Source organism: Heterocephalus glaber, unplaced genomic scaffold (assembly GCF_053883595.1).
Source record: "Heterocephalus glaber isolate CG9 unplaced genomic scaffold, H.glaber_assembly_v1.0 deba00001532, whole genome shotgun sequence".
Taxonomy (NCBI): Eukaryota; Metazoa; Chordata; class Mammalia; order Rodentia; family Bathyergidae; genus Heterocephalus; species Heterocephalus glaber.
The window spans coordinates 10959982-10981019 of NW_028258330.1; the positions used below are offsets into that span (position 1 = coordinate 10959982).

At 38.2% G+C, this 21038-nt stretch overlaps 1 long non-coding RNA gene across 2 annotated transcripts in view; it reads right to left on the reverse strand.

Moving 5' to 3' along the window:
• LOC110348284 (uncharacterized) overlaps nucleotides 1-21038 on the reverse strand; it is a 210387-nt gene that overhangs the window by 59024 nt on the left and 130325 nt on the right. For both annotated transcript variants that reach the window (XR_015441965.1, XR_015441964.1), the window contains one exon: nucleotides 9855-9988. This is a non-coding gene — a long non-coding RNA (uncharacterized LOC110348284). The remainder of the gene's footprint in view (nucleotides 1-9854; nucleotides 9989-21038) is intronic.

The window sequence follows — 21038 nt, forward strand, 5'->3', positions numbered from 1 at the left end:
AAACCTGACCTTTCTAAAATTCAAAAGAAAGGATCACTAAATTGAAAAGAAATCCATCTGTATGGGGTTGATCCTATTGGTTATCTTGAGGACTGGAGTTTCAACCTGCCTCCCAAGTGTGTTATAACAAGAAACAGAAAAACAAAAGAGAGAAAGTGAAGATAAAGCTGGCTCAGTGGAATTTGGTATCACATATATATTGTTTACCTTCAGCATTTACTCAAGTTGTTACCCTGCGGTGGCACCCCTACCATCCCCCTTTTGAACCCCAGTGTAACTCCTGCAATGACCTTCAGCACAACACTGCTCAGCAATGATTCTAAAGATTAACACTCCCTTAGTATTCTTCCATAATTCATAAAATATATTTGGAAGCTGCCAAGCTAATGATACTAAACAGGACCCAACACAATTTAACACTCAAAGAGTTAAGATGCATGTCCTTATATTCTACTGTTTCCTTTTTCTGCCTTTGCTGCACTGTGTTAACTCAAATAACAGCACATAATAAGTGGTTGGAGGCAGTGACAAAGACATATTATTAGGTGGATTGTTGCACACCTTGAATTATATGAAAATACCAGTATCATACAAGCTGCAGATATATTTCCCGCTGGAAGCATATAGTCTATATGGGAGGTAAGACTTTTGATCGTGTAAAATAATTGAATTCTATTCTGACTGTGGATGTTTACTGGCTGAAGACATCTGAAGCAGACTGGTCAAGGCAAACACTGTGAAGAAAATCAGTGTTAAACAGCAGCTTGCTGTGGGCTAACTGAGAGGAACAGAGAACATAACCCATGCTGAGTGCCTGCAGTAACAATAGCATGGCAAAAGAAGTTTACAAGACATGTCTGTACACAATGGGCAATACAAATTTCTAGTAAAATTTTGAGACATTGTTATCCACAGGACTTTTATAAGTGTTTTTGGAATGTCAAAGTCTTCCTTTATTAAACACCTATTGTCATACTAAACACCTATTAACATACTTTATTAATTAACTACGTCTGTATGACAAGCCAGCATAAACTAAGGGACTCAAAATAATGCCCATTTTATTTATATTTCAGTGGATAATGTAATTTAGGTAAGCTTTGGTTAGCTGGGTGTTTCTTCTGTTTTATTGTCTGTCTGTCTGTTTGTTTGTTTGGAGTCATCCAGGAAGCTTGAATCATCTGGCAGATGAGGTGGGGTGGGTGGTTTTGATAGTTTTGAATACACACTCTTGTTTTGCAGATAGTGAAAGCCATGGGTTCATTCACGTCAGGGTGTATACTCTACTCCTCTGCACTATCTCCAGCCCTTCAGACACTCCTATTCCTTCCAATCTGCACTATCTGGAACCTGCCCCATGAACACTGCTCCTCTCTCAGTGTTGTAAGAAAGATTCTGGTGTCCTGGAATCATAGTTCTGAACACACGCATCATCTAGAGAAAGAATTCTAAGTGAGATTTTGAAGTTGGAGGTAAGTCTATCCTATATGTACAGTTTTAAAATATGCCTTAATACCAGGAATATTTTGAATTCTTAAATGAAGAAGTGATTATGAGGTAGGATAGAAGACATAAAAATAGAAAAGAGACAAGTAAACTCAATTTTTTGTTCCTTATTGCTTTAAAACTCTGGGTCAGATCCCTGCTTAGTTCAACACATAAGAATATTGAACATTTAGGAAAAGTTAGCAAAACAGGGTTTATTAGTCCTAAATTTATTCTGTCTCATCTATCTTCAAGACCGAGGACACAAAGATAAGAGACTTTCAGGGACATTCAGTTACACCCTGAAGCCTCCATTGCCCTAAATCTAAGGTCCCTTTGGATTCCAGCAGAGCAACACAGGACTAAGATTGCCTCGAATGGAAATAATCATCTTATGGGAACTGAATTGCTTCTCAAGGCCACAAAGGATTCTTCCAGAACTGTGGAAACCAGAACTGAAACAATGATCGAATGGATCCTGGCTCACCTCAGTGGGCCTCCTGCTTTTGTGAGTGGGCCAGTCTGAACCCTGCATCAGTGTATGCCCCCTACAGCTGCTACCTAACTTTGTCTAAATAACCAATCTATGCCTTCCACTAACACAGTTTGGAATTTTCTTCCATCATATGAATGAAGAACCTACTCAGTGGCTAAGTTTAGATCCCCATTTTCTCTCTATAGAACCTCTTCAGACCCCATCTGGTGAGAGTTGGACCACCTTTTTCATATCATACTCTAAATAAATGGTACTCAAATCAGCTGAAAATTTTCATATGCTTTATAAAATCATCCAAGAGATTCTTCTAAACAGAAAAAGTATGCTTGTCTGGGTATGTGCCTATTGCCAATTTCCCAAAGGGTGGATAGAATCCTGAATGTGCTTCTGAAGTGTTACCTCATTCATTTCTCAAATTTCTTTATTAAATGTATAAGGACAAATAATATATAGCCATTAAAAAAAAAAGAGAAAGCAATGATATTGCCATCTGTTTCTGTCCCCTTTGGCCTTAACCTTGTGGTGCTCATGGGCATGACATGAAAATGTCATCATTTGCATCTCTGCCTGAGGGTTTCTCTTGTCACTGCACTTGTCTGCCCTTCTGCACAGCAGTCTGAAAGGGTTGGAGAATTAACAGTTCCCCAGAAGCAGTCATCTACCCTGGACTGACAAAAATAAAGCACTGCATATAGTTCTCCCACAACCAGTTTCTCTTTCTTTGGTGGGATAACTCTGAGTTCCACATTGTATAATGACATCCTGTCATCCAAAAGGATTAAATTCTAGTTACCCACAGTGGCACCAATCTTGGCAATTGACCCCATATCACCCTGCTTTGTCATTTTGGTATTTTCTGGGATTACCTGCCAAATAAACCATTTTCAGGCTGGGGATTTAGCTCAGTGGTTCCGGCGCCTGCTGCCCAAGTGCAAGTTCCCGAGTTCAATCCCTGGTATCAAACAACAGCAACAAAAAAACACACAAAAAAGCCCCAAGTAAACCATTTGCACTCATATTTTTGTTTAGAATTCCGCCTGTGAAGGAAGCAAAACTAACACAACTAGTTTAACTAAATCAGATCTAATCTTCAGTTTTGAGTTCCAGAGCTCTTTCCATACAACTATGCTCTTTTTCTATATTTAGACTTCTGGGATTTATAAATTAGAAAAGACCAGGAGAGTTTTGTTCTAATATGAGGCAATCAAAACAATGCACTGCAATCAGATAGCATGAGAAATAGGCCAGAAGAAGAGATGGGGATGGAGTGGAGGAAGAAAAAGACAAGTTAGCTAAGCAGTGGTTGGTGGAGTACAATAGTTCTCGGCTTTGGATAATCACTGTAAATACCTGGGATCCTTTAGAACTACAGAAGCCTGGCCTCACCTATAGAGACCCTAATTTTATTAATTCAATGGTATTGGGACTTAAAAATAAATTTTATTCTAGTGTGCATCCAAGATTTTGTGCTGCTAGTGTAAGGGAAATACAGAGAGCAGAGAAACCATCCAGGCCAGCCTTGGGTGAACAAACAAAGCTATTTTATTCACCACAGGCAAGCAGGTGGACTGAGCAGAACCAGCATAGAATGGAGGGAGAACACAGACTTAAGTAGAGAAGTGGTTGCTAGGTAGTTGTCAGATGTTGGTCAGAGGATTCATTGCCTCAAGGAGTCTGGGGGCAAAGATAGGGCAGTTTGTGCTCTTTGGACCAGGTGGTGGTACAGATGTTTCCTGGAACCGAAGGCTGGGATGTGATGGCCCTTTCTCATTGGTGCCAAGTTTGTCTGTAAAGGCTCTTCCCTCGGTTGGCAAAGTTTCCCACCTGGCCAACCTGGGGGAGAGGGGATGGACAGACTATGTCATGTCCTTGGGCATGACAGCTAGTTTGATGAAACAAACCCTACAGTTTTTCCATTATTAAGATAAAGAAACCATGCTGCTTCAAGTAGGGCCTCTCAGGCTCAAAAGAAACTTCAAAAATCTTTTTTTTTAAATGAAGAAATCCCAAAAGAATTTGTAAATATATTAGTATATTTTAAAATTTTACATTTAACTAGTTAACATGCATAAAGAGTACTGTGTAGTATAATTCACAAATAATGACCCTCAAAGATCTCCACATCTTAATGCTCAGGTCCTGTGAATCTGCTGCCTTCTGTAATAAATGGGAATTTGCAGATGTGATTATATTAAGGATCCATAGATGAAGTATTACAGGATGACTGGAGTGGGCTCGATATAATCACATTGTGTCCTTCAAAAGGGAGTTGAGCTACTTGTAATGGCACAAGCCTGCAATGCCAACTACTGTAGAGGCTGAGGCAAGAGGATCGCAAGTTTGAGGCCAGCCTGGGCAATTTAATGAGATGCTTTCTCAAAATTAAAAGGGCTGAGATTGTACTTCAGTGGTAGAGCACCCCTGGGTTCAATCAATCCTAAGCACTGGAGGGGAGGGTGGATTCCAGAATGTCAGTAGGAAAAGGAGATGAGGGATAGAACCAGTGGTGGGAGGGATGCTGTGGCTGGAAGGGGCCATAGCATGGAATGCAGGTCCTCTAACTGGACAGATTTTCCCCTGGAGCCTTCAAAAAGGATGTAGCCTACCAACACCTTGACTTAGCCTCCTAGAATACAAGTCAGACTTCCGGTTGCCAAAACTTTAAAACAATAAGTTTGTGTGGCTTTAAACCCCAAGTTTGTGGTACATTGCTAGAGCAGCAGTAGAAAACCAATTCAGGAGCTGCAGTGTGAGCTCTTAATGAGATATGGTTTGAAGTTCTTTGATAAATACTTTCTTTCACTTGTATACCCCACTTCCATCCTTTGGATAATGTCATCCAAGGATGTGACTGAAACCTTGGGTTAGAACATTGTGCCTGTGCCACCCAGCCCAAATGACCCTGTAGGGTCCAAGGACATAGGATGATGTTGCAGATCTTATAAAATAGTATAAATGCCAACATTTACCTAAAAGCAGTGTCCTAAACAGAAAATTACAGATTCTAAATGACCATTTGCTGATTCATTTATCTATTCACCCATTCATTTGTCCACTCAATTAATGCCTGTTAGCCTCTCCTATTATGCTAAGCAGTGGACATTAACCTAGTACAAGGTGATATCAAAATATTTCAATTTTTAAAAACTATATTACAATAAAAGAAGACTTTGCCACTAATCTGCCCCCAAAAAACTTTCCCTTGCTTCGAACATATGGATCCCAGTGCTGGAAGTCCTCTTTCTGCAATGTCTGTTTTTCTGTCAGAGTTTGCCTGGATATCTTGAATTGATTCCAAATGTTTATCATTCATGATCATTTAGCCTTTGAGGAAGAGTCAGCTAAGCTTGAATTTCAAAAAACAACAACAATGAATAATAATTTTTAATTTAAGTTTGTAAATATTATGTGTGTTTATATTTGCATATTGTTTGGTGAAGTTCAAGTTTCACTGAGCACGCTACATTTTTATTTACTAAATCTACCAACGTGAAGTACAGTGGTTCTGAGCTAGTATTTCAGGGCATTTTACTGTGTTGTGGATTAATTTGTTGCTAAATTTTAGGAATGCCCTATTTTTACAATTCCTTTTGTTGCTGGATTGTTTTTGCTACTTTTTGTTGAGGATTTTCATATCTCTCTTCAAAGAGTTATTGATGTGTAACTTTTGTTTAGTTTTTGCTTTTGTTTTTTCTTGTAGAGCCTTTGTTGCCATCAGAGCAATACTGCATACATCTAATGAGCTGGGAAGTGTTTCCTGTGTTTCTGCATTTTAGAAGAGCTTGAGAAGTACTATTGTTACATTATCCACTACGCACAGTGTATAAAAGGTGATCTTCGGACAGTTAACATCATCATCTTATTGGAGATTTTCAGATATGTAGAATCTCAGGCATGATCCTAGTCCACCTTAATGAGAATATACACAAGCAAGATCCCCAGGTGACACACACAGACATTAGAGTCTGAGAAGCCCTGGCATAGATAATCTAACCATGGCTTGTTGAAATTTGATTGTGTACACTCCATTAAACAAGGCCCTGGGGGATGTATAAGGTTGTGTTTTTGGTCTTTCTTGCTGTTCTATTCACTTCAATTGCAAAGGCAACAGGGCAGCTAAAATATTCTAACCTCAAAGTGCCCTCTTGTAAATTATTAGTTGAGCTATATTAAATATCATTGTACATAATGTTTCAGTGGCAAGAAACAGAGAAAAGGCATGCTTTTTCTCCCTCAAGAAATCTGATTTATTCTTTTTAGAGAAATGCTACATAAACTCATTCTGTGAACCAAACAGAGTCTACACCTACTTTGTCTGCTTCTAAAAGAGATGCCAAACCCCACTTTTAGTCTTTTCATGGGGAAGATGTAAAGGAAGATAATGAGCTGCACATCTTACATTATTGCATATAGGTGAGATTTCTGTAAATTGTTGAATACATGCATTGTTACAAATGTAGTAGTAGCTCATATTGGGGTCTTGAAGGACAGGCCTGCCAGATAACATGAATGGATATCATGAGCTATCTTAAATCTGGTTCTCTGTAAGCAGAGCATGAGAGGAGGATTCAGAGTCATGTGATATGTTGAAGGCGGGCTCTCAGACAAAGGAGAGAGAGGAAAGCAGAGTGAGTGGGGAAAGGCGATGCTCAGTGGGGGATGAGCTGACGGGGTGTAGCAGGACTCTAGCTTCTCCCCGATTCCACAGGAGTTCTGCCATATGGAAGGCTCTGCAGAGCTCCTCTCAGGTAAGGGGACTTGCTCTTGGTGTCCCTGGGTCAGTCAATCATTGGCCTGTAGTGCTCCCCTTGATAAGGGAGCTCCCTTAGCTGAGAGTAATTCTCTGGGGAAAGGGCTTGTATGACAGCCAACACAGAAGCTGGGGAATGGGTGGCCCAGCCAGAAAACAAGATGTTGGTGGAGTCCTAGGTGTACAATGGGATTAGACTAGGGGTAAATGGTAACTCTGAGGCATCCACAATAGGAGCACAGAGCTCAGTATAATCTGACAGCCTCAGAAGAGACAAAACCAAGCCAAAATCCCACAAGTTTTGAAATAGGAAGTTGTTTACTCGTATTTATTTATTTATTCCACCTGACTTTAGTATCTATGACTAGTGTAGCTCTATGCTGGGCCTTTTCTGTGGTTTTCTAAGTATTTCAACATTTGGTGTCTTTCTTTGGGTTCTCTTGCACACATACCCTGAAACAAGGAATTGGATACAAGTGGCCTCAGGTGATACAACTAGAGATACAGGAAAAATAGAACAAGGAAGGAGAAAAGGCTTACCCAAAATAAAATGACACTTTTAATAAGAGCCTTTGTCCAACAGTTTACCACTGTGGGCAAGGGGGGTTCAATCCTGTCCTAGTTACTTTCCTGGTTACTGAGACAAAATTCCCAACACCCAAAATTAAAGGAGGAAAATATTTATCTGCCCTGGGTACCTTCCCAAAAGAATTAAAAGAATCATACCACAGAGATATGTGTGCACCCATGTTTATAGTGGCACAGTTTGCAATAGCAAAAGCCTGGAAAGTGCCCATCACCTGGAAACTGGATAAAGAAGATGAGGTTTTTTTTAATAAAATGGCGTACTACTCATCCATAAAGAATGAGAAACTAGAGACATTAATAGCTAAATGGATGCATATTGAGGTCATACTCTTAAGTGAAATAAATAGGACTCACATATGTAAATACTGAATAGTTTCTCTGGTGTGAGAAACTGAAAGTGTAAATAATGATTAAAATGAATAACTGATAATGGGAAATAGAAAGAAAAAGTCCAAAGGGGTAGGGGAAGGGGAAAGGGTAGAGGAAAGGAAAGCAGGGAAAGGAAAAATTATGAGAAAAGGAAAAAATGGAAACAAAGTCTTTGTAAATAAGGAAGGGTGGAGGGGGTGAAGGGAGGACAGGAAATGGGGAAAAAATAAGAACCAAGATATATCACATAAAGGTAGAAGTTCCCAATGATAAATGCAAATGCATTGTTTACCTAAAATGTACCAATAAAGGAATCTAAGGAAAAAAAAAAAAACAGATTCTCTAAATTCTAGAGATATCTTTTTTTTTTTTTTTGATACCAGGATCCAACTCAGGACCTTGTGCTTATAAAGCAGGCAGTGGTACCACTGAGCTAAATCCCCGGCCCTTCTAGAGATATCCTGAAAACCAAAAGTTTGAATTTCAAAAGCTAGTGTTTAGAAAAAATTTTCTTTAATTTTAATAAGATTAATAGTTGTTGTGCAATTTATTTAGACATGCTTCAAAAAATCACATGGGTTGATGAAAATGGGTAAATTGATGCATAGATATGTGATAAACATGTAAAATGTTAATGACAAAATTTAGTTAATGGACATGTGGGTATGCACCATAAAATCCTTTCAGTTTTGCTGTATATTTGAGATTTTCACAATAAAGTGTTAAAAAAAAGATTTATCTGGCTCACAGTCTGTAGAGGTTTCAGTTCATAGTTGGATGACTGCAAGGCAGGTTGGCATGGGAGAGAGGCATTGCAGAGGAGAAACAGTTCATGGCAGCCAGAAGGTAGCACACTACTACTGACAATAACAGCTTTTTTTTGCCCCTTATATTTTATGCAGGTTATCTGCCCTAGGGTGGGTGTAGCAATCACACCTTTAATCCTAGCCAGAACTATGCTAAACCAAACAGTGGATTGATTTAGTAATTACTCACTCTTGATCCCAGCACTACACACTCTAGATCCAGCGACCTCTGAAAGCCTTCCCCTCCATTTGACTGCATGAGGCTTTAGGGGGACATCTAGATACAAGCCATAACAAAACCCATTAGTGACTTGGAGGAATCTACCTAAAATTGTAATTACTTCTGGAGTGGTTTACTCCACAGCATCCCCTGCCTATGCTGATTATAGGCCATATATACTGTTATGTGTCTTCAGAGAGAGGAGAGATAAGATTAATCAAAGGTTTTAGCCAAGAAGCAATATTTGAATATAGGGCTTGAAAGATTGTCCCAAAGGAGGTAAACAAAAGGCTAAGGAATGTAGTGCCATTCCAAGTAAAAGGAAAGCAGGGAGGAAAGTATTATGAAGATTAATATGGGTGTAGTATTTTTAAAAAGCACTTATTTTTTTTTCCATTTAGTTTAATGGTATATTTTAGGTATACAATACAGTTAAATTCCTCATTGGGATCTTGTACCTTTATATAATATATTTTGGTTTTTATTTTTTCCCCATTGCCCTGCCCTCTCTTCAGCCCCTCCACCCTTCCTTATTTACAAAGACTTTCTTTCTGTTTTTCCTTTTCTCATATTTTTTCTTTTCCCTTCTTTCCTTTCTCCTTCCCCTCCCATTTCCCCTATTCCTTTAGACATTTTCTTCCTATTTCACAATATCAGTTATACATTTTGATCCTTGTTTACACTTTTACTTTTTTGCACCGGAGAACTGTTCAGTATTTACACATGTGTGTCCTATTTATTTCACTTAAGAGTATGGCCTCAATGTGCATCCACTTAGCTATAAATGTCTCTAGTTTCTCACTCTTTATGGCTGAGTAGTACTCCATTTTATTAAAAAACCCACATTTTCTTCATCCAGCTTCCCATTGATGGGCAATTGGGCTGTTTTCAAGTTTTAGCTATTACAAACTGTGTCACTATAAACGTGGGTGTGCATATATCACATCAAGATAATGAAGTAGGCATCAAGACACACAACCATCCAGCCATTCAACATGTACTCCATAAATTAAATGGCAAATGCTAAGCCCTTAGAATATCAGGCTGGAGAAGACATTCTAGACTTCAAGTGCTGTCCACCAGCTTGAGCCAGGTCCAGTCTTACCAGCTGCCCCTCAAATGATAAATGTTTGTGAATACCTGGAAACACTATGCACCTTCAGGGACACTGCCTTATGTCAGGTGGGATAGGGCCACTGAGTCAGGTCTCCATAGGTCAAGGTGCTGGTCCATGCTCTTCCAGTAAGGCATTTCTCCCTGCAACAGCTGCTTTCCTGTACTCAGAAAGGAAAAAAAAATGAACTTGAGGATATGTAAAGCCTTCTCTTAGAAACTATGCTGAGACACAACCCCCAGCCTCACTTTATGGACCAAGAACTTCTCTGATCTGCTATTTCCTGCCTCTAAACTAGTATGGCTAAAGTTCAACCCTCAAATTAAAGGGCATTTTCTCATTTACAAGGCCTATAAAATGGCAACATTCTTCTTTCATTTGCTTGAAATTAGCCACCATATATTTCTCTTAAATAAACATCTCGTGGAAATTTTTCACCTCATGAATTTTCATGACCTGCAGCAAATGGAGACATGCCTTCCCTTTTTGCAAACAGAGTTTCTCCAGTCTGCCTTCAATTTCTACCAGCATGAAAAGGCAGGAAGTCTTTAAGTCAGTGTTGCACAGTATTTATTATTTACCATTGCATAACATTTTTGAAGGAAAAAGAAGTCATATTTGCAAGGAAATAAGCTAATTGATAAAAAGATAAAGCATTTTCACTCATTGTGTAGAGTTGTTACAAAGCTGAAGAGTTAAAAGTTTACACAAACTTTACCTATGGTGTCCAGAAATAAATACATTGTTATCCCAGAAATATAAATGACAGTAAATATCAGAGCCTATAAATTCAACAATCAACATGATCAGTAACAGAATGTAAACACAGCAAGTGTTCAAACTCCACTCTGTACAGAGATCTGAGCTGCGCTTTGTAGGAGAAACCGATCCAAGAAGATCAATATCATATGTTGCTCTTGAGTTTGGAGTAAGTTGGCAAAGACAATTCAATCAAAGGCAAATATTAGTAAGTGCTCCAAGTATAATGGTTACACATTTTCGCAGTCAAATTAACAGGATGTGCAGAACCTGAACCTTAGGTGGAAGTTAAGGTTGGTATTTTAGATGGGGATAATCAAACTCTGTAGAAAGAAGAGAAACATTGGCTACCCATGCTTTCGTAGATATGTCTAGGTTCCCAAAGACAAGGGATACTTAAATTCTGTCATATGGGCTAAAGTGGAAGCATTAAGTTGCCCTAATTGAAAAATATCTCATTTTGTTGCTATTTTTTTTATTAAGTTTATTGATATATTTTATGTATACAACATGATACTATTCATCATTGGGAATTTGTACCTGTACATGATATATCTTGTTTGTTATTTTTCCCCATTCCCCTGCCCTCCCTTCAACTCCTCCACCCCTCCCTATTTACAAAGATTTTTTTCCAATTTATTTCTTTTCCAATATTTTTTCCTTTACTTTCTTTCCTTTCCCCTACCCTTCCCACTTCCCCTAACCCTTTAGATCTTTCCTTCCTGTTTCATACATTTTGATCCTTATTTACACTTTTTGTTTCTAACGCCAGAGAAACTATACGGTATTGACACATGTGTGTCCTATTTATTTCAATTAAGAGTATGCTCTCAATGAGTATCCATTTAGCTCTAAATGTTTCTAGTTTCTCGTTCTTTATGGCTGAGTAGTACTTCATTTTATTTTAAAAAAATACACATCTTTATCCAGTCTCCAGTTGATGAACAATTGGGCTGTTTCTAAGCTTCAGTTATTACAAACTGTGCCGCTATAAATATGGGTGCACATATAATGCTGTTGGATGATTCTTTTAATTTTGGGGGGAGGATTGATACTCCATTTTGAATATTCAATGAGGGGTGGGGTCCAGAAAGTCCAGATCATAAAGTCATGTAGTTTTACAAATCTGACACAAAGAAACTATGTATCTGCCAGCTATGAACATGAACATGCAGTAATGACATCTCACGTTTTAGGTACATAATGACTGGGAAATATATTAGTTTGGCTCTTTGGGATTTGAAAGCATGACAACAAGAAAACTACTGCAAAGGGTTTATTGTACAAATTTGCATTCTCCAGCAAGGCTCATTATTCAAAATCTAAAGTTCCAAAAACAGATGGCCAGGGGAGGAGGGCTTTCAATGCCCTTTAGGAGCCCACAGGTGCAGCAAGTCCCCATACAGATGTTTGTTCAAGGTTTGAATTCTCAAGGGGAGGGGGAGACAGGGTCATTTGTAAATATCCTATTTCCCTACAAGACCTTGGCTGTTTCATTGCTGCCTTCCACCTACTGCTCCCTCTTCCTATTCCTTTCTTCTTCCTTCTCCCACTCTTTTGCCAGCTCCCTTCACTTAACCCTTTTTCATACTTTCCTCCATTCTTCCTTAATTTTCCTACTTTCTTTACTTAGTTTTTAAATAAACATCTGGAGGAGGAGAGCTGCCACCAGCACAGAGGAGGTGAAACTTCGGGCCACCTTACCACCTCCCTGAGAACCAAGGACCAGAGCTTCCCCAAGTGCAAAGGAGGTGAACCTTCCAGGCTGCCATACCACCAACCCCAGTGCCCAGGAGGTGAGCCATGCAGGTATCAGGAGCACTGACCCCTCTCCCCCCATTGAAATGAGAGACATGTAAAGAGAGACACAGGCTGCATCTGTTGAAATAAGATGACATGTAAACAACTCTCAAAGCCAGACTGCTAAGGCAACCCCAAAGGGCAATGAGATAGAATGAACTGATACTCAACCACCAGGATTACCTGAACTGGCAATGAAAGAGGATTTGGAAAAAATGAAATCAGAAATAATTTCTCAGATAACAGCAGAGATTGTGCCCATAGTGCAAGACATGATTAATAAACCTAGAGAGGACACAGACAAAAACATAGAGGAACTGAGGAATATGATGGAATCCCAACATAGGAAACAAATGGAATCCATAAAACAGATGCAAACAGATTTCCAGGAGATTAAAAACTCCACTGAAAGTTTATAAAGCAGAAGGAGCCAATGTGAGGATAGAATTTCAGATATAGAAGATAAGATTGCAATTAGTGACCAGGAAAAAAATTTCTTTAAAATAGTAAGGGACTCTGAGAAATCAATCCAGCAACTGCTAGACAATACAAAGAAGAATAGCATAAGACTGATTGGAGTCAATGAAGAAACAGGAGAGAGTGCAGATGACATAAAAAAATGTTCATAGAAGTGATGACAGAAAACTTCTCAAGCAGGGAAAAATAACTTTATACACAGATAAGGGAGATACATAGGACTCCAACCAGCCTTGGTCAAAAAAAATCTACACATAGGCATATAATAGTTAAGATTCCAGAATCCAAACAGAAGAATAAAATCCTACAAGCAGTTAGAGAAAAGAAACAGATCACATACAAAGAAAAACCCATCAGAATCACAGAAGACTTCTCAATGCAAACCCTCAAGGCAAGAAAAGCTTGGAGTGACTTATTTCAAGCCCTAAAGGTAAACAGCCTCCAACCCAGATTTATGTACCCTGCAAAACTATCTTTCAAAATTGATGGAGAAATAAGATACTTTCATGACAAAGAGCACCTTAGGAACTTCATGAATACCAAACCAGCACTTCAAAAAATTTTAGACAACATCCTAGGAAAAGATAATAGGATCACAACTCCAGGAAGCCCAGCAGAATGAATCCATTAGGCACAACAAAAAACTAAATGCAAAGGGAGAGAGTACAACAAAAAGAAAAATTCATGACAAGGATAAGTCAAAATGTGTATCAGTTAGAACCATCAATGTTAATGGTCTCAATTCACCAATCAAAAGAAATAGACTGCCAGAATGGGTCAAGAAGCAAAATCCAACAATATGCTACATACAGTAAAGACTCTGAATTCAAAAAGAAACTCAAAGACTGAAAGTTAAAGGATGGAAAACAATACTCCATGAGACAGGAACCTGAAAAAAGTAGGAGTAGCTATCCTCTTTGCAGATCAAGTGGATTTCAAACCAACACTGATTAAGAGAGACAAAGAAGAACAAGGCATCCTTGTAAAGGGAACAATCCAAGAGGAAGAGATGACAATCATAAACATATATGCACCAAACACTAGTGCACCCAACTATATAAAACAAATATTAACAGACATGAAAAATCAAATCAGCACTAACACAATACTAGTGGGGGACCTCAATGACCTACTGTCACAAATAGATAGGTCAACTGGACAAAAACTAAGGAACAAAATACTAGAACTCAATCAAACTCTTAAACAAATAAACTTAACAAATGTTTACAGAGTGTTCCACCCCACAAAATCAAAATACACATTCTTTTCAGCTGCACATGGATTATTCTCCAAAATAGACCACATAGAATATGTTTAAGTAAGTACAAAGGAACTGAAGTTATCCCCTGTATATTATCAGACTATAGTGCCACGAAGTTGGAGATCCATAGCAAAAGAAACTGAAAAAATTTCATAAACACATGGAAATTGAAAAACATACTTCTGAATAACCAATTGGTCACAGAGAAAATTAAAGGAGAAATCAGACAGTTCCTTCAACTAAATGACAATGACAATACAACATATTGGAATCTATGGGACACAATGAAAGCAGTCTTATGAGGGAAATTCATAGCAGTGAATACCTATATTAGGAAAACAGAGTAAGCCCAATTAAACAACCTGATGCTGAACCTCGAGCTTCTAGAAAAAGAAGATCAGGACAAATGCAAAGATCATACAAAGGAGGAAACTATAAAGATCAGAGCAGAAATCAATGTGATGGAAACTAAGAGAATGATACAAAAAAAATCAATGAAGACAAGAGTTGGTTCTTTGAAAGAATAAACAAAATTGACAAACCCTTAGCCAACCTTATTTTTTTGTCTTATTTTATTTTAATTTTTAAGTTTTATTTTATTGGCACAATTTAGGTATACAATATAATGACATTCATCATTGGAAATTTGAACCTTTACATAATCTCTCTTGGTTCTTATTTTATCCCCCTTCCACTCCCCTCCCTTCAACCCCTCCATCCCTCCCTATTTAAAAAGTCTTTGTTTCCATTTTTTCATTTTCTCATATTAATTCCATTCCCTTCTTTCTTTCCCATACCCTTCCTAATTCACTTTCCCCTTTGACCCTTTTCTTCCTATTTCACATTATCTATTAAACCTTTTAGTCTTTATTTACACTTTCAGTTTCTCACACTAGAGAAACTATTTGGTATTTACACATGTGTGTCCTGTTTATTTCACTTAAAGAATATCACCTCAATGTGCATCCATTTAGCTATAAATGTCTTTAATGTATCATTTTTTATGGCTGAGTAGTACTCCATTTTATTAAAAAAGCACATTTTCTTTATCCAGTCTCCAGTTGATAGGCATTTGGGCTGCTTCTAAGTTTTAGCTATTACAAATTTTGCTGCTATGAAGATGGGTACACATATATCACTATGGTATGATTCTTTTAATTCTTTGGGGGAATATACCCAGCAGGGGAATAGCTGGGTCAAATGGGACTTCCAGTCCTAGTTCTTTGAGGTATCTCCATATTGATTTCTACAGTGGTTGCACCAATCTACACTCCCACCAGCAGTGTAGCAGGGTTCCTCTTTTCCCACAGCCCTGCCAGCATTTGGTATTGGTTGATTTCTTGATAGCAGTCATTCTATCTAGAGTGAGATGGAATCTCAGCATTGTTTTCATTTACATCTCTCAAATGACCAGTGATGTTGAACATTTTTTCATATGTATATTTGCTATTTCTACTTCTTTGTCTAAGAAATGTCTGTCCATTTCAGATGCCCATTTTTGGATTGGGTCTTTAAATTTGGGAGGTCTGATTTTTAAAATTTATTTATAGATTTGAGATAGTAGACCTTTGTCTGAGGAAAAAGAGGTGAAGATTTTTTTCACACATTGTGGGTTGAGTCTTTACACTGCTGATAGTTTCTCTTGCTGGGCAGAAGCTATTTAATAAGAAGAGATTGTACTTGTTGATTGTTTGTGCTATTTCACAGGCAACTGAGGTTTTGTTCATAAAATCTTTTCATACACCAATGTCTTCAAGAGTTCTACCTAACCTCTCTTCCATATGATTCAGCATTTCTATTTTAATATTTAGATCCTTAATTCATTTTGATTTTAGTTTAGTTCATGGTTAGCCAACCTTATTTTAGAAAAAGGAAAGAAAAGGCCCAAATCCATGCATTTATGGAAGAAATTACAATGGACCCAGCAGAAATCCAGAGGACCATCATCAATACCTACTTCAAGTACCTATACACCAATAAGATGGAAAACACCGAAGAAATGGACAGATTCCTAGATACATATGAATTACCAAAGTGGAACAAAGAAGACCTAAAATTTCTAAACAACCCAATATAAATCAATGAAAGAGAAAACACAATTAAAAACTTACCAACTAAGAAAATCCCGGGTCCTGATGGCTTCACTGCTGAATTCTACAAGACATTTAGAGAGGAACTACTGTTTAAACTCTTCAATAAAATTGAACGGTAAGTAACACTGCATATTTTATTCCTGAAAGCAAGCATCACCTTGATGCCAAAAGCAGAGAAAGACCCAACAACAACAAAAAAAACTATAGGTCAATCTCACTAATGAACATAGATGCAAACATCCTTAATAAGATACTGCAAATAGAATGCAGAAGATTATCAAGAAGATCATACACCCTGACCAACTGGGATTCATTCCAGGGATGCAGGGATGGTTTAGCATATGCAAATCAATCAATGTAATACACTATATCAATACAGCCAAGGACAAAACCATCTGATCATCACAATAGATGCAGAAAAAGCATTTGACAAAATCCAACACACACTTATGATAAAAACCCTACCAAAAAATGGAATACATGGTCTCTACCTCAATCTGATAAAAACCATCTATGAAAAACCAACTGCCAATATCATACTAAATGGTCAAAAACTGAAATCCTTCACACTAAAATCAGGAACAAAACAAGGATGTTCACTATCACCACTCCTGTTCAAGATAGTTTTAGAAACATTAGCCACAGCAATTAGACAAGAGAAAGAAATAAAAGGAAATATAGAAAATGAAGGAGTCAAATTGTCATTCTTTGCAGATGACATGATACTTTATGTAGAAGACCGCAAGAACTCTACCAAAAGTCTTCTAGACTTAATAACCAAATTCAGTCAAGTAGCTGGATACAAGGTCAACACACAAAAATCAATGGCTTTTCTCTACCTTAACAACAGACTCACTGAGTGAGAAATAGGGCAAACAATTCCTTTCACAGCAGCATCCAAAAAACGGAAATACCTAGGAATCAACCTAACAAAAGAAATCAAAGAGCTCTTCTCTGAAAACTATAGCACTCAGAAAAGAGAGATTGAAGACGATATCAGAAAATGGAAAGATATACCTTGCTCCTGGGTATGAAGGATCAACATAGTGAAAACGGCTACATGTCCAAAACTGCTATATAGAATCAGGGCAATCCCAATTGAAATTCCAGCAACATACTGCACAGACCTTGAGAAAACAATCCCAAAATTCATTTGGAACAAGAAGAGATTCAGAATAGCAAAAGCAATTCTAGCCGAAAGATACATGGCAGGGGATATACCAACCCTCAACTTGAAACTATAGTACACAGCTACTATGATAAAAACAGCATGGTACTGACACAGAAACAGATCTGAGGACCAGTGGAACTGATTAGAAGATGCCGAAACAACTCCAGACACACTCAGCCACCTCATATTTGACAAAGGAGCCAAAAACTCTCACTGGAGGAAAGATAGACTCTCCAATAAATGGTGCTGGAAAAAATGGGTTTCAACTTGTCAAAGATTAAAACTGGACTTATATCTCTCACCATGCACTAAACTCAAATCAAAATGGATTAAAGTTATAAATATCAAAACAGAAACGCTGAACCATCTGGAACAGAAGTTAAGTAGAACTCTTGAAGACAATGATATAGGAAAAGATTTTATAAACAAAACCTCAGTTGCCCATAAACTAACACAAACAATCAACAAGTGGGATCTCTTCTTATTAAAAAGCTTCTGCACAGCAAGAGAAATCACCAATAGTGTGAAGAGACAGCCCATAATGTGGGAAAACATTTTCACCTGCTGTTCCTCAGACAAAGGTCTACTATTTCGAATCTATAAAGAACTTTAAAAAATCAGACCTTCTAAATTTAAAGACCCATTCCACAAATGGGCATCTGTAATGAACAGACATTTCTCAGACAAAGAAGTAAAAATAGCAAATTAACATATGGAAAAATGTTCAACATCACTGGTCATTTGAGAGATGCAAATTAAAACAATTCTGAGATTCCACCTTACCCCAGAAAGAAGGGCTGCTATGAAGAAATCAACCAATAACAAATGCTAGCGGAGATGTGGGTAAAGAGGAACCCTGCTCCATTCCTGGTGGGAGTAGAGACTGGTGAAATCACTATGGGAATCATTATGGAGATACCTCAAAGAACTAGGACTGGAAGTCCCATTTGACCCAGCTATTCCCCTGCTGGGTATCTTCCCCAAAGAATTAAAAGACTCATACTACAGTGATATATGTGCACCCATGTTCATAGCAGCACAATTTGTAATAGCTGAAACTTGGAGGCAGCCCAATTTCCCATCAACTGGAGACTGGATAAATAAAACATTTTTTAAATAAAATGTAGTACTACTCAGTCATAATAAATGAGAAATTAGAGAGACATTTATAGCTAAATGGATGCACATTGAGGTGGTACTCTTAAGTGAAATAAATAGGACACACATTTGTAAATACCAAATAGTTTCTTTACTGTGAGAAACTGAAAGTGTAAATAAGGACTAAAAGGTTTAATAGATAATGTGAAATGGGAAGAAAAGGGGCAAAGGGGAAGGGGAAGTGGTAGAGGTAAGGGAAAGGAAAGAAGGGAATGGAGTTGATATGAGAAAATGAAAAAATGGAAAAAAGTCTTTATAAATAGGGAGGGATGGAGCAGTTGAAGGGAGGTCAGGGGAATGGGAAAAAAATAAGAACCAAGAGAGATTATGTAAAGGTGCAAATTTCCAATTATGAATGTCATTATATTATATACCTAAAATGTCCCAATAAAATTAATTAAAAAATAAACATCTTTGCTATTGGAAAGTTTCTGTTCTGCCAAAGAAAATGCCCCCATATTTGTGCAGATCAAGATCCCCCAGATTATGTATATTTGGCTTATGGAGCTTTCTTCCCAATTCCATCATAGCTTCCACACTTTTCCTTTCTTGACCTCCAAAAGTCTCCAGACATTCATACATATGGCTGAGGAATGGGAAAGCAGGTTGCAAATTAGATCAGGAGAACTATTTTTAATGCTTATATATTAGCTCTATTTTTACTACTTAAATTCTTTATCTTAGGGATGGAAGAGGAGCTGGCTGGGCAATAATAATAAACAGTCAAATCTATTCCACATAATGGATAATATGCAACATACAGGGATGATCTCACTGGGTTTTGCAACCTGCAAGAAAGCTACAATTGGCCTTTTTGCACGGAAATGTTCAGAAGCATGCCCAAGTTCAGCCACCTCAGAAGTGGCAGCAGTAGGCATTGATTCTCTGCCTCTAATTGCCTACCCTAGTGCTCTCAACTGCCACACAGTTCTATCTTCCTATTTGTGTCTTGTTTAGTTTCTAAAGTAGTATTCTAGCTAACTTTTCCCTCTACCTAGTTTTTAATGTTAGAATTCCCAGGAGGTCTAGAAACTTTGTTCTCATTTATGAGCTCTCCATTCCTGCAGGACTGGGACACAAAACATCCACAAAAACTCTTACTACCCCACACTGTGAGGGCCTCTCCTCCCTGTTGGACTACTGTCCTCAGGCTCCTCTTTATGCCAAGTCTGCACCCATCCCTCCCTTCAGACCTGCACCTGTCCACATCACCTGAAAATCATCCCCTCCTCCCGGTACCTTCACTAAGCCCCAAGGAACATTCTGGCCTCTGTATGATCTTCTCATAGGGATTCTTGTCATCTCTCCAGATTATGAAGGTTTCAAGGGCAGAGTCCAAGCCCTTTACTCTCCAGGCTGCATGTGTTTATCAATATGTCTTCATCAATAAGTCTTCATTTCTAGCATCTTCACCAAAGGCTGGAGCCATTCTCCTTCCCAAGCTCCACACACACCTCTGACTCTTGGAAGGTGCATAAGCACTGTCCAATTACTGAATTCCTTTTTTAAGGTTTGCTCTGTCTGCCTTACAGAACACCCATGTACTCCAGTGTTTCTCTCAGCAGCCTGCAGGGACCAAGAGACTTCATAAGCCACCAACTGTATATTTTGTGTTCGAACTCTGAGTTTTTATAGGACCAAAAAAAATGATACTACCCTCTGGAGAGTTCTAGTCCACAGGAGGTGTTAGAAGGAGATTGCTTTGGAAAGAGGCCCTCAAGAGGAGTAGGAGCTTCCCAAGGTATGTCTAACCATGAACAAAAGGCCCCTAAAGCATTTGTACATTATTTCCTCTCTTAATAAAAGATTTATTCCCTTGTAAAAAGCTCATAGGGACCACTCATTATGGTTTGCATGGCCACTGTATTTCCCTGTGTTGTCTCTGACTTGCCCTTGAGAGCTTCCTAATGTGCTGTCAGGGGGTCATTGCAGGGAAGGAGGAATGCAAATGAAACAAGAGACCATAGGAAGGCGCCAGCATCTGCTCTCAGTTCTGACATTCCCATTTGCATTCATGCATTTCCATCTCCATTCATCAGACAGCCTCTCAGTGGCTTGCTCAATCCCAGATTCCTCACTGCATGATCAGTGTTCTAACATACGTCCATGGGCTCTTTCCTCTCTCTGGGAACTCAGCTCCATGTTGTAGAGTCTGGCCAATTTCTGCTGCTGGTGGCAGCTGTGGTCACTTTTGAACCTTTCTTTAATACACAGGCACTATTCCTGGCACATCTGGTGAGTTAAATAACCTAACACCAGTCAGTTAAAATGTGTAGAAAATTAACTGAAATCATTTACTGGGCTCTTAAAAAATGCCAAAGGTGGAATACATACACTAAATCTAATCCAAGATTATCTTAAAGTCCTTAAATAGCTTTTTAAAAATTTATCTTTCTATATTTATATACAGTAAAATATATATACAGATAACATATAACAATAATAATGATAATAATAATTGAATAAAAGACAGAACTCTTGCTGAAAGGTA